At 34.5% G+C, this 6000-nt stretch overlaps 1 long non-coding RNA gene across 1 annotated transcript; it reads left to right on the top strand.

Moving 5' to 3' along the window:
- The first annotated feature begins 1123 nt into the window (after nt 1–1123).
- Nucleotides 1124–4006, top strand: LOC140021436 (uncharacterized). The gene is made up of 3 exons (XR_011825168.1): nt 1124–1307; nt 2815–2875; nt 3747–4006. It is a non-coding gene; the product is annotated as an uncharacterized lncRNA (long non-coding RNA).
- The last annotated feature ends 1994 nt before the right edge of the window (nt 4007–6000 follow it).

Below are 6000 nucleotides of genomic sequence, written 5' to 3'. Positions count from 1 at the left end.
CGGCTATGTAGAAAAGTATCGCCGCAGGCACTTTATGCAAAAGTGCATGCGGCGTAGCATATTAAAAAAAATGAGAACAAAATTTTTCTTCTCAATTGCAAAAGAAAAATGGAGAAATTGATTTTTTCAATAGTCGATAATGACATTTGCGGTGACCCTTCAATTATCAAACATTCCCATACAACACCACTTCTCGGACTTTTTCTCTCAATTGCATTATTTGTGGAAATTCGCCACACACATCCATACAATAAAATCCCCTACCTTTTTGCACTCGATCTACCACTTTTCATTTTGCTCATCTAGTTCTTTTACCTAGTTTGGATGAGTCAATGATTGCTCAATTTTTTCGGTTAATTTGGAGAGGATAGCCATTTGGTTCCCTTCAATTGGTCAAATCAACTGATCTAGTAAAAGTTTATAAACGCTGCTTATAATGTGAATCATAGGTGTGTATATATGTCTCTACTTCAATAAAATGGGGGATTGAGGCCCAAACCTATTCAGCATAGATATTAACCCTCCATTTTTAAATTTCACATCTAAAACCTAAGGGTGCACATAGGCAAGTACTTGCCAACACTTCAAATATGCAAATCACCAATTTTATGACCCTAACTTATTCATAATACTACCAGGTACTTAGAGAGTTTCAATTTTGCAATATGCATGGATAGGTGTTTGATATGGAACTTGTGACGATCTGAAAATTATTTTTATTTTATCTTATTTTTTTGAGTACATTTCTTTACTTTACTTTATTTCCTTAATTTCTCATATATTTTTATAAGAGACTCAAGATTTTAATCATTTTTCTGCTATAAGTTAGTGCATGATAAGTTCGTAGTGCATTACCCCTAGTGAGGCCTGTGTGATAAATTTTTGAAGATTAAGAGGAGTTTTGTGCAAAGGGATATTATTTTATAAGGTGCTAAAGGATAATTGGGGGTTGGCAAGATATTTTAGCATTTGGGAGAGAATAGGATGAGGATTAACCGTAGAAAGTCAAGTGTCACAAAAGCTATAGAGCTTTGACTTGGACTTAAACTATTCTTAGCCTTTAATAAACATAAAATTTGACCAAGCAAACCTTTTATTCTTCTTCTTCTTGGCCGGCCATATTGAGAGAAAAAAAAAAGAGAGGAAACTTCATCTTCAACCTCTAAATCTAGCTTGAATCCTTGAGTTTTTACCATAAACTTGCAATCTACTCCATAAAAGTTGACCTTTAGGAAGGATTAAGGGCTTTAGTGAAAAGATTTTGGGGAAAGAAACTTTTGGCTTCCATTTCTTCTTAGCGTTTCAAGGTAACTATATCAAGAATCCATCTTCTCTTTTATTACTTACATATATGAGTTGATTTAAAGCTTGATTTTGGTAGTTTACATGGAAAATTTCATGGTTTAAGTGGTGGTTCAAAAATTTCAGTTTTAAGTGAGAAATTTCAGCCTTGACATGATGGTTTGAGTTTGGCTATGATCTAGTAGCTTTGTCATGTGAATTTTCTAGTTTTTATATGTTATTTTGGCTTGATTATAGGAAATTTCAACTTGTAGTTGAAAATTTCAGCTTAGGGTTTCAAATTTCAGCTTTGTTGTGGTTGATTTTGAGCTAGATAAATTGGCTATTTGGATGGTTTTGCAGCCTTAAATAAGTGTATTTTATAGCCTATAACTTGTGGTTGTAATAGAGGTTGGATTGAAATGAATATAGGTGTTGAGTTTGGATGGAAAAATTAAGAAAATAAGGGGAAGTGCTGCTGAAATTTTATTTACTTCCTTTCTTGTGAAATAAGTGATTTAGAGAGGTGATTTTGGGTTGGTTTGGACTTAGGTTACATGTGATTGCTTGAGTTCACTCTGATGGTGGTGTATAAGCTGAAATTTTGACAGAATCATCTGTAAAGCAAGAGAAAAAGTAATGATTCTTCTATCATGCTCTTTAGTTTCGTTTGCCCAAATTTAGACTCAAGGTTGGCTGTTTCTTCTAATAATGGTGTGTATGTCTTACGTATGTCTTGCTAAACTTCATAAGTCATATATGTATATATATATATATATATATATATATATATATATATATATATAATTTTCCTCTTTTGGTTTCTTTCACCTTTTGAATCAAATTGTTTTCTTTTCATATTAATAATTTACTTGAATTATAGCCTAGATTGCACTTGGATATTCTTCGATTGGCACTTTCAAGTTGTCTTTGAATGTTATGTTTTAAGAGGCCAAGTCTTGTTCCAAACACTAGTTAAGACTTTTGTATGTTGAACTTGAGTAAAAACTGTGAATTTTGGAAGGTGAAAACCTCATGATTGTGCTTGTTTCATTGCTGAAATTTCTGGTAGGCAAGGCAGCAGTATACCCTTTATCTTTTAGCCTTAAAGTCCTTTGGTTTGGTGGTCTTTTGGACTCAATCTTACTCATTTTACTTGCTAAAACTTTGAACTACAATGTTGTGTTGAATTGGAGTAAATATCATAATTTAAGGAGGTGAACTACCTTGATTTCTTCACTGTTTTGCTATTGAAAATTTCCGGCAATGAAATGAAATGTGGAAATCTTTGGCTGCTCACGTTTTTGGGTCCAAATACTTTCCTTTCATTTCAAAACTATACTTGAATCATTGCCCTAGTATGTACTTGAATTTTCCTTGAATGGCACTTCCAAATTTATCTTTGAACCCTTGTGTTTTGAGAGGCCAACTTGGATAGGTGTATGGCCCATGGTTGAGTCTAAAATGTGAACTTTGTTCACCTAAGTTTTGGATAGTTGGACCATAAATATCTTTTACCTTGGTTGCTCTTAGGGTTTGGCGGTATTCGAGAGCCATCCAGAGATGAATGTTATCGCTGCTCTGCTTTGAACTGGTGAGTGTTTCAATTGCATGTTCCATACTACTTGTGGTTCAAAAATGACTTGTTACTTGAACTGGCTTATTACTGCTTAGACAAGTGTGTACTTTATCGCACTTAACCTAACTTAATCGAGTTCTTGATATATTGTTTACAAGTGTATTGATGTGAATGTGCATGACTTGATATCTGCCTGGGATCCTAAACCCCTATTGGTTTGTTGGTCGAATCGAGTTAGCACGGGCTTGGTCAAGAAAATTGGCGAACCATAGATACTGATCACTATTTACTGTTTCTCCTCTGTTTACTGCCTAATCCATTAGATGCGTCCTTTGAAATCGGTATATTCGAATATTACCACCTCTGTTATCTTGGTGTTTGAATCCGGTAAGGGGTTGATCAGTGGACGGAGATTGGAGATAAGCGGTGTTCTACTGGACTTGTTACTATATTTCAAATGTTGACAGAGTGTCAACGGATTTGGAAAATATTACTGCGAAACTGGCTGCAAGTGAAACACTGTACGGGACTAAGTGCTACGCTTGAAATCTAGCAGGAGCACCATATCAGCTGTATCAATGTTTGAATCTTGGGTGCTCTGTCGATATTTTGGCAGGAGCCACCATATCAACTATATCAATGTTTGAATCCTGGGTGCTCTGTCTAGAGTCTGGCGGAAGCCACCGTATCAGTACCGTATCCTTTCTTGCTGGTGTTAAATTACTTATTTGAATGTTTGAACTGTTAATGACTCTACTTGTAATTGTTTACTATTTTCGTTCTAAGATATTGAGATATGTAAAAGATATTTTGCCAATTTGACTGCATGTTTTCTTGGAACCTCGTTGGGCTTTTAACTCATCTCTTTATTTGATTTCCTTAATAGGGTGCGATATGAGAGAGACAAGAATAGTACTAGTTGTATTAGGTATTTTAAATTGGTATTTGGCCGGTACTGTATTATAGTACTAGTTATTCAAATTCTTATCTTTTAGCTTGTACTTTGGCTGGTATATTCGGATGATTTGTAACATGTTCATGTTATTTGAAGAATTATAGTGCTATTGGTTTGGCATCCAAAGAATAGTGAGCTTGAAATTTGTAGCCCTCATTTTAAGTAATTACCATCCTATTTATATTTGGTAAGGTGATTGTTTATTTGTATTTTGATTCATTTCATTGTGCACCTAAGTATGAATGTTTTGTGAAGTTGGATAGATGTAATATTTCTTGGGGAATTTTATGCTTACTTTGCAGTTAATGTTATTTCTGAAGTTAATGTGAGTGAATGAGTTCTGACGAGAGTCGGGCAGGCGGTCCGCTAACCTTTGGGGTACGTCCTAGGGGAAGGTATGACTATCATAGAGCCCTCCCAAAAAAAAGAATAAAAAAAAAAAGAATTGTTTGATATGGAATATCAGACTTGGATTTTGGGCCTAGCAACATTCACTCAATAAAGGTGTTTATAAAACCATTTAGAGGTCACATTAGTTTTTTTATTACCACAACTGAGAGTATCATTTCCCTTAATCTAATATCTAATATACAAGCATATAAGTTAAAACTAATGTTGGGGAAGGAATGGGTTGAGTAGTTCGGAAGGAAGGAATGTAAGTGAGAGGTCTCGAATTCGAACTCTCCTACTTACAAAAAGAAAATGTAAAAAAAAAAAGAGTTAAAACTAATATCAATATAGTATAAAATCTGCAAAAATATACTAAATGACCTGTAGTTTCATTTTCATAATTTATAAACATATTCGTATTATTCACGCACAATTTTTCATCTATATTTTTAGCTAAACTTTTAATCGTACTTGTGAATAGAAATTCATAGAATGGGCACATATATGATATATCACATTATTCACGTAACATATGATAGACACTTTCTATCCAAGGATATCATACCTTGTACAACAAAAGAAAGGAAAATACTGAGTAGTTGATTACTTCAAAGACTGTCAAGCTTTGGAGTATAAGAATATCATTTTATTTTATTAGGAGATGCGTTTTGAAGTGCAATCTGTAAATAAGAGGATAAAAGCTCAAACGGCATTGTTAGAATAATTCCAACAATTAGTTAGCTATTTTAATTCTGTTATGCCTACGTGTAAAAATAGGCCAATTGTAACAGATTTTGGATATGAGAATAAACTACTACAATTTTCTCTCTCTTCTTTCTTCTTCTTTTCTTTCTATTTTCTTATTCGATTCTTACTTTCGCATCCTCCTAATTCTTTCTTTATTGAATTTTAGTCCGAGGGCCTGACATCTGGTATCAGAGCAGTCGATCCTCGGCTGCAAATGATACTTGACATGGAAAATACTAGATCCCGTTCCTTAGAAGATCATATCAAGAAACAAGAAAGTCATTTCCAAGAAGTGGTCGAATCCATAGCCACTATCTAGAATTCTTGCCAGAATCACTTACAACATAAGTTTTACAAAGAAATAGAGCAGAACAACGCAAGACTGGAGGCTATGGTTGGAAGTTTAGACCAGAGGTGAGCAAAAGTTCAACACATTACTAAAGACGATGATGAAGGAGAGAGGCGCTCAAGAACAGAAATCTGGAGCATCCAAACCTTTTCTGCCAACTCCATCTACGTATTTGAAACTGGTGACTCGGAATGAAGTTCTAGGTGCACAATTTGAGTCCAAGGGTAAGAATTTTGTCCCCACTTTACCCAAATTGGAACTACCCGTGTTCTTTAATGGTAACCCTAGAGAGTGGCTATGCAAATTTCAAAAATACTTTTTGAATTATCAAGTTCCTGAGAATCAGAAGATAGACTTGGTGGAAATGGTCTTGGAAGGAAAAGCTGATAATTGGTTCCAAGCGGTGAAGTTAGAGAAACCCAAGCTATCATGGCTGGAATTTAGTGAGTTGCTGTGTGATAGGTTTCTTGGAAAGGGATCAAGAGATGTGGTAGAGCAGTTTAACAAACTGTAGCAAAAAGGGATAGTAGAAGAGTATAAAGAAAGATTTGAAGAATTGAAGACACTTATGCTAATCAAGAATCCTAAACTGTATGAACTTTACTTTGTTTGAAGTTTCATTAGTGGTCTAAAAGAAGAGATCAAGCCAATTGTGAAAATGGTTAAAACATAGACCTTGACTAAAGCTTTTGAGGTTGC

Source organism: Coffea arabica, chromosome 1e, assembly GCF_036785885.1.
Source record: "Coffea arabica cultivar ET-39 chromosome 1e, Coffea Arabica ET-39 HiFi, whole genome shotgun sequence".
Classification (NCBI taxonomy): Eukaryota; Viridiplantae; Streptophyta; class Magnoliopsida; order Gentianales; family Rubiaceae; genus Coffea; species Coffea arabica.
This window is presented reverse-complemented; position numbering and strand designations above follow the sequence as displayed.